This window comes from Tasmannia lanceolata, unplaced genomic scaffold (genome assembly GCF_043159265.1).
Source record: "Tasmannia lanceolata isolate RefF3 unplaced genomic scaffold, GAP_Taslan_0.1 ptg000015l, whole genome shotgun sequence".
Lineage (NCBI taxonomy): Eukaryota > Viridiplantae > Streptophyta > Magnoliopsida > Canellales > Winteraceae > Tasmannia > Tasmannia lanceolata.
In genome coordinates, this window is record NW_027518692.1 from 19,526,167 (window position 1) to 19,534,547 (window position 8,381).

Below are 8,381 nucleotides of genomic sequence, written 5' to 3' on the forward strand. Positions count from 1 at the left end.
AGGATCAAAACCTGAAAATATTTTATAACCACAGTCAGCTGAGAAGCTCAGTACATAATAAAATACTACTCTAAGTACAGTCTAAGCATGCCAAGGTTTAATATGGTTCGGATATTAGAGTCAAAGCAGAAGACTGAGTTCACAGCTGAATAATAGGCACAAGGTAAATATGTTGATGACTTTTTATGTGAAAAAAGTCTTTTTGTAATTCAAACTTACAATGGAGTGTTTTTAGTCATTATATGTATGCTTTTGGGCTTCTCATTCAAATTGCTTGGGCTTCCCTCCAAAAAGACTAAAGTCATGAGAAAACTTTAGTCCTAGATGGGAAGTGTGAGAGGATGAGAGTGGCCATATATATACTTTTACTCTCTTAGCCTTGTGAATGAGCAAGAGGTCATGGGGATCCTACGCGCACGGATCGCCCACTTGGGTCCGGTGGGCTTTTGATCTTACCACACACGCGCGCCGCCCGGCCGCGCGTGGACATAAGGCTTTTCTTTTTCTATTATTTATTTTTCCTTTTAACGGTCAAGAATTTATTTATTTTGTTTTAACTCTTTTTTACCGTTTGAGATTCCTTAATCGTGGTTTAGTTACCGTTTAGAAAACGTCTCTCACGCACTAAAAGTGTACGACGTTTCACCCTAACGTGTCGATTACCTTTCTATAAAATCGGTTTTAGAGAAAACAGAAAGATATCCTTGACAGATTCTTCTTCTGCTCTTTCTCTTCTCTGATTTTCTGCTCAAGGCTTTTGGCAAATATAAGCGAGTTCTTAGGCATCCGGGCTGCGTGAGTGCACACCCCTGGAGCGAGAGTTGTTGTATCCTGGAGGCATACGCCGAGACGCCCATCTGCACCGTTGATTCGTCATAGTGGGGATGAGATTTGCCTTAAGGACGGCGAAGATTCTTCGTGCCTCAACTCGATAAGTGATCTAACAATTTCTCTTTTTCTTTACAGATTATATTGCAGAAATAGTATTATTGATCTCTGTCTTTAAGTTGTGAGGTTAATTTGTTATAAGGTATTCTCGAATCCTAAATTACAGATTTGCACATCAATTTTCTAACATATGTGTTCATGTCAAATATGGTTCTGAATTAAAGTGCAATAAGCAATTCAATGTCTAAGTTCTGATCAAAGTCAAAGGTTTTCAGAATTCAAAATCTATGGTCAAAGCCATATGGTGTTCAGAGTTCAAATACACTTCAGAATCATCGGCATGGCCAGAAAACATGTTATTGTTTATCCACTGACAGTCCACGGTCTCAGAAGACATGTTATTGCTTATCCACCGACAGTCCACGGTGTCAGAACTAGTTCCTCAAGTTCAGATACAATTCGACAGGGCCAGCGTTTTATTCCACTGACGGGCCAGAAGTTCCAGTGTACTACCCTCACGGTAGGTCCAGAGTTGCCAAATGTTTTAGCCTCATATGGCAGGGTCCAGAAATCATCCAATCCTCCACAAAAGTGTTCAGAAGGTATCAAGGGTTCATATTCAGATAATTTTAATTATTCAAAAGGTTCTAATGATTCAAAGTGCTAAACAGTAGTTTCGAAGGTTCAAAATTCAGAACATATATTCATAACGGTTATTTCAAAGATTCAGAGTTCAGAACAGTTATTCCAAAGGTTCAGAGTTCAGAACAGTTTTTTCAGAGGTTCAGATGTCAGAACAGTTATTCCAAAGGTCTAGAGTTCAGAACAGTTATTCCAAAGGTTCAGAGGTCAGAACAGTTATTCCAAGGTTCAGAGTTCAAAACAGTTATTTCAGAGGTTCAGATACTTCTAAATATTCAAATAATTCTAAAGATTCAAAATTCAAAGCGATGGTTTCAAAGGTCTAAAGTCCAGACAGATATTCATACAGTTGTTTCAAAGGTTCTAAAGTAGCAGTGGGTGAAACAAAACGGCATGCTAGACTTAAAGCAAATCCCGAGGTTCAAAGGCATCAATACCGGTTTTCAAAGTCAATATTGATTCAAATAAGAAGGGTTTATAATACCCAAAATAGTACGTTATTACGTACCTCAAGGACGCTCGATTCCTTTCTTAATTCGGATTACGATTCAATATCCTGATCTGAACAAGGCATAAGAACAAATAAGGGCCCTAAAAGGTAACCCATTCTATAGCTGTTTTTAGTATTTTGGTGATATCATTATTGTAAAGTTTTCAAAACTTATTGAAACTATTTTTAACAGAAAGATGACGTTTTCGGCATATCCGTAGAGTACAAGGACGTCGAAAACGGATGATAAACGAATAAGTTATGAATTTCCGAAGTTTGGAAAAATTGTCGTGCCTCGGACGTCCGGGAATTTGGACGTCTGCGAATCTACTGTTGCCAAACTTGATAATCACGGACGTCCGCCCCATGCGCGGACTCAGATTTCTCCGAAACGCGATTTTTCACCATTTTGCACTAAAATGGTCATAACTCCTTCATTTGACATCCGATTCGCGCATGGTTGGATCCGTTGGACTCGTATCGACGAGAGAAATCCATCTAATCCAATTCCACGCTCGAAAATCCTCAAATAACAAGGTTTCTATGGATACAAACAAATTGATCTTGAGTTCTTTGGGGGGTTCAACACGAAACGAATCCCAAGGAATCCAAGATCTACCATGGAGTTTGCCATAAACTAAAACCAAGGCTCTAATCACACATCTTTTCACATCAAATCCCCAGTTTAGGGTTCTTTTCATTCGTTTAACCATTAAAGATTAATAATCTTACCTTGGTTTGCGATCTCTTTTCTTGAATCGCGTTCTTCCTCTTTTTCTCCACGAAGATCTTTTCTTAGGGCTGCAAAGATGGTTTAGGATTTCTTAAGCTCTCATAAGATGTATTTATAGGTTTTATTAGGAAGCCTTAATCTGAGTCAACTTCAAACGGACAAAAACGCCCCTCTTTAAAAGAGGGGGACGAAAAATTAAAAAGGGGGGTATTTTGGGTATTTACATACCAAATGAATGGCTTGGATATCTTCAAACAAGATTGGCCCAATGTATCTATTGAAACTATTCAAGAGTACGTTACGTGCAGACACCATATAAAACTCTATAGAAAGGATAGAGTACACTTACAAAAACTCATTCCATAGTGTAAATACATCGCATTATGTAGTATTTCCTCCTTTATATATGCAATTATATGTGTGGAGAGAGAGGACCACTTTGTCTTTCCCTTCTATTCGTTGTGTAGCACAAAAGGATTTTCCAACTTTGACTCTACTAGGGGGCCCATCATTTCCCATGCATCGATTTACGACACCATGTCTCATTCCTCGTGCAATGTCAAAAAAAGACGAGAATATCTTGCCAAAGTGTTTTCTTTCACTGTACATTGAAACCTGTCCATCATAATATATTAAGTCCTTCGGGACCAATATTGCCATCCACAAGCTTTAGGCACTACCAGCCATTTTCAGTTTGTTTTATTTTATCTATTTTTACAAGCCTTTTTTTGATGGGTAAGCTAGGGTTTGGCGGGGACCCCTACCGGTTTATTTGATAATTATAAAGAGGAAGTTGATACAATAATAGACACAATACTATCCCTAGCTTGGAACATGCGGGAGAGGGAGAACCAGGGCTCGGGACATATGAGCCTTTGTTTGTGAGTGTTGGGCTAATTTGGTGGGAGTATGTTAATTTGGTGGGAGTATGTTGGACTCTTTGTGAATGTCTTGGCTAACTTTTCTTACGGGCTTCCTGCCATGATTCATTTGATTCCTTTTACGCGCTTATTATAGAAACAATACAATGTCTTGGCTAACTCTCTCTCTAGACGAGTATTTGTTAGTTTTACAACTACTCCCCCCCTCTCTCTCCATGGGCCCACCACCACTCGTGGGCAGAATTATTGTATGTTATTCCTGGGCCCACAGAAAAAAAAAACCCTATCTTAATTCTTTTCCACCTATTTAAAAACAGTCTTGACCCTTCTCCTACCCAGCTCTCATTTCTCTACTATTTAAAGTTTAAACCTTACCTTAGTCCCCTCTTCTTTACCTCTTCTTCTTCTTCTTCTTCCTCTTCCTCTCCCTCTCCCTCTCAAAATGAGCTTGAGAATGATCGATTTGGGAAACCAACGTGGGCCCCTCCGCATCATTGACACCGCAACATCAGTTGACTGCACGAAAGACGTCAGATTCCGGCGCTCTTTCCGGTCTCTCGTCGAGTTCATGGTCCCATGCTGTGGCCTCCCAACCTCCTCTGATTCCAACTCATCCGATTCCGACTCAACCCATTCCTCCAACTCGGTCACCGGCACCTTCTTCGGCTACCGAAACGGCCGAGTCAGCTTCTGTCTCCAAGACGATTCCCGATCCCGACTCACCTCCCCTCTCCTCCTCCTCGAATTTGCAGTCCCCACTTCATATCTTGCTAGAGAAATGCAACAAGGCCTTCTTCGAATCGCTCTCGAGTGCGACCGCATGTGGGCTCCACCCGCTTCCCTCTTTGCCGTTCCGGTCTGGTCCATGTATTGTAACGGCCGGAAAGTCGGGTTCGCAGTCCGGCGCCGGATGTCGGACTCCGACGCATCTATTTTGAAGCTTATGAGGTTGGTTTCAGTTGGTGCTGGGGTAATTCCTACCGAGTCTAAATCGGAGGAAGGGGATCTCATGTACCTCCGAGCCAACTTCGAGCGAGTCACCGGGTCACCCGACTCGGAGTCGTTTCACATGATCAATCCAGTTGGGAGTTCTGGGCAAGAGCTCAGCATCTTCTTCTTAAGATCATGACACAACTTGAAAGATGCAACCCCAAGAAAATGCAAGTTCTTAGAATGTAAAGCTGGAGTTAAATATCAATGGATATTACTATCTAAGAAAATAATAGCGAAAAAGCATGTATGATATTCCTACAAAGACGAATCTTTCAGTGCTTCCATTCTAAAAATAAACACTTTTTTTCACTGATTGTGATTATTTTTTAACTGGTTTTTTTTCCTTTGCCTTTTCATTTTTGAGAGGCCGGTGCTGAGCTCGACTATTAAGACGACCTACGCCCAGAAGGAAATTGTGTCATGAAGTGCATACCTTAGAGTGTGGTCTCTTTATATTGACTTATAGTGCTTGCAGTTCTTTGAGTCCTTATAATTGGCCGACTTCCCTTTTAAAACCTCTTTGTTTTAGATTATGACAACCGATTGTGGAGTCCCCAACCTATTATATATTGGACCAAATATTGCACTAAATTTGAGTCTAATAATTGGTTTTCATGTCTATCATAACGGCCAGTGAAGTGAGGTGGCCTTTTAGGGCTAGGTTTAGGGCTTCTGGAAGAGGTGTGGAATCATCTCTCCTTAGCCCTCGGTTGCTACTAGGATGCCATGGCGCCTCCAATCACCGCGGCACCATGTGACAGTCTTCTATAGTTGGTCCGATTTGTACCCCAACAGGAGGGAAGGGATGGGAATTTAGAAGGGAAAAGAGATACTTCTCAGTCTTTAGTTGATGATCTTGGGCTGACCATCTACCATTTATCTTTAATAATTTCTGCAGAGCTCTCTTCCTCTCTCTTCCTCTGTCCATGGGTGTGGCTTCCAGCTAGAGATGGTTTTTCTCTGTGTGACCCCTACTATAGATTTACTGTTCTCTACTGTGGGTTTAGATGAGGACATGCACACGTACGATTAGGAAGAACCCATGGGCCCCATCTCTGACCAAAACAGTAGTAACCCACCAAAAATATGATTAGGGAATTTCATGATCGAAATGTGATGGCTGTCATGATGAATGGAATATTGTTAGGGAAACTAATATTTCTATCCCCCACCACCCCTGTTTTCATATTCCCACCCCCTTTATTTTTAAGAGGGGGAACACAATGGGTACCCACTGGTAGGTGAATATTTCTATGCATTCGATTCTAGAGCTTCAATATTGACGAGTGCTTTTTTTATATCATGGCGTGCTCATGGACACGTTTCGGATCTCGGATCCAAAGTTATTCCAATTGGATTCAGACAACTAATTAAAACCCACCCAAATCCGAATTTATTATATTATTTTACAAAAATACCCTCTAATTTTTTATAACTTCAACTATTACTGATTCCTATTTCTAGTATTTTGTCATTCATCTCTCTCTCTCAATTATCGACTCACCCTCTTCTCTTGCTTCTATAACCATTGACCCTATGTCCCTGATCCATAGCCCAGCCGCGACTACAGTCCGCCCTCGCCCTGAAGTTATAAAAAAAGGGAAATGTTATCAGCACTACTGTATTTTGATGATTGCACTCCTCACTTTATTAAAAATAAGGTATGGCCAGCACCATAGGATATTCCAAACCGTCAATTAGATGGGCCACAGACTAAATAGGTAGTGCCCCAAAAATTATTTCTATAGGTTGATCCTAACCCTCCGATCTATAGAGGGTTAGGATCAACCCTCTAACATTCAGATTGGAGGGTTCAGATCAACCAATGGAAATGATTTTTGGGAGCACAACCTATTTAGTCTGTGGCCCATGTAATGGACGGTTTGGATCATCCTACGGTGTGGGCTATACCGTAATTTTAATAAAGTGAGGAGTGCGATCATCAAAATACAGTAGTGCCAATAACATTTCCCTTTTTTATAACTTCAAGTATTATTTTACAGGTATTTTAGTAAAAATAAGGCATATGACTGATTCCTATTTCTAGTATTTTGTCATTCATCTCCCTCTCAATTATCGAGTCACCTTTTCTCTTCCTTCTATAACCATTGACCCTAATTCCTGACCCATAGGGCAGCTGCCACTACAGTTCGCCCTCGCCTTTTTCCAAGAACTTTAATTGTGTACTCTGTAAATAGGACTTAGGACACTTAGATGGACTGTCTAATTTTAAATGAATTATGACTAAGACACAGGGAGGAGAATCCAAAGAACAATCTGATCCGACAAATAAGGGAGTTGAATGGATAGTGACTAAGATATAGGTAGATCCGATCCCAAGTGGATCCATTGACACCCATTTATGGAAAAGTCGGGATCAAGCAATAAGGCCTACCAAAAAAAACAATGTCATATGGGTGGGTCTATGGCTTCTCAAGTGCTTCTTGTAAGATAATAATAGATGGTGCAGGGCCTTTCAATTGCATAGATGTGTATTCCGGCCAATATGTATAGCTTATTAAGAGATTGATTATAGGTAAGGTGCCCAAGGAAATAAAGGGGGTTTACAGATATAGACAAAAGGATGTTCTAAAGAGGGAAAGTTATCTTCAAGAGAATAGAAAGAGAATGAAAAGGGAAGATCTTAGGAAAGTGATCTTTTCACTTGTGGGATTGGCATTGAATCTCCAGAGGAGATATTCTTACAATGTTACTTTTTTACTCCAAGGGGTTTTTCATAGTATCTGATAAGGGTAAAATCTGTCCATCCAATGAGTACCCTACACGTGGCACCTAGCCAGACTTGCCACTTAGTGAGAGGGCAAGGAAGTCTTGTCGCCTATTCCCCATAGGTAACAACCCCGAGCAAAACTGACAGTGCCCTAGGGAAAGTCCGAACCTGGCATGGCAACTTTCCTAAAAGCTCGGAGGTTTAATAAGCAACGGAGTTCCACAGGGAAACTCAAGGATCTCCAAGATAAATATGGAAACTGGTTCTTTAGGGAAGTCCACCTATAAGGAGAGACTCCATAACCGGCAAGTATTCTAAACCGCCTAGGACTCCAACTGTATAAAAAGACCTCCACGCTCAAAGTACATATCTAACATCTCAAGCAACTACTCTACTCCATTGTTGTTTGGATTTCGTTGTTGTTACCGATTTCTGACTTGAGCGTCGGGGGGTCTTTCCAGAGTCCAAACTCCAAGACCTCTAAAATGTGTTATTTGAGAGCAAGACGTGCACGGATCAAAGTTCAAACCAAGCTCAACTGACCGAAGCAATTTTCCGCACCAACAATATCATTATCCCATAAGGAATAATATGAAAATATTAAATTAACGAGGGGCAAATCTGAGTTTCCTTTAGGTTTGCTCATAACCAATTCCCAATGCTGAAGTTAAGCTAGTAACTTGTGGGCGTACTACATAAGCAGGGTAGTCAATCCACAGGGTTTAGTCAAGACAAAATTATCCAAGTAGGGTAGCCAATCTCTTGAATAACATTCTATCACAAAAAATATGGAGTGTCGTCAATGGACCCAGACAGTCCGATGCATCCAAAGGATCTGAATGTTAAATGGACACGATAAGGGAAGGGATCTGGATCTGAACCGCATCCATTGGATTGATAAAGTCAACTCAACTCAACTAAGCCTTTGTCCCAAACTAGTTGGGGTTGGCTAATGAATCCTTTAGAAAATTTTCATGAAGAAGGTGAAAGGATCTACCTGGCTCAAATTGACTAAGTCTACTC

General features: G+C 40.7%; 1 pseudogene; it reads left to right on the forward strand.

Moving 5' to 3' along the window:
- The first annotated feature begins 4,017 nt into the window (after positions 1-4,017).
- LOC143846281 (protein MIZU-KUSSEI 1 pseudogene) lies at positions 4,018-4,938 on the forward strand (annotated as a pseudogene).
- Positions 4,939-8,381: the final 3,443 nt, after the last annotated feature.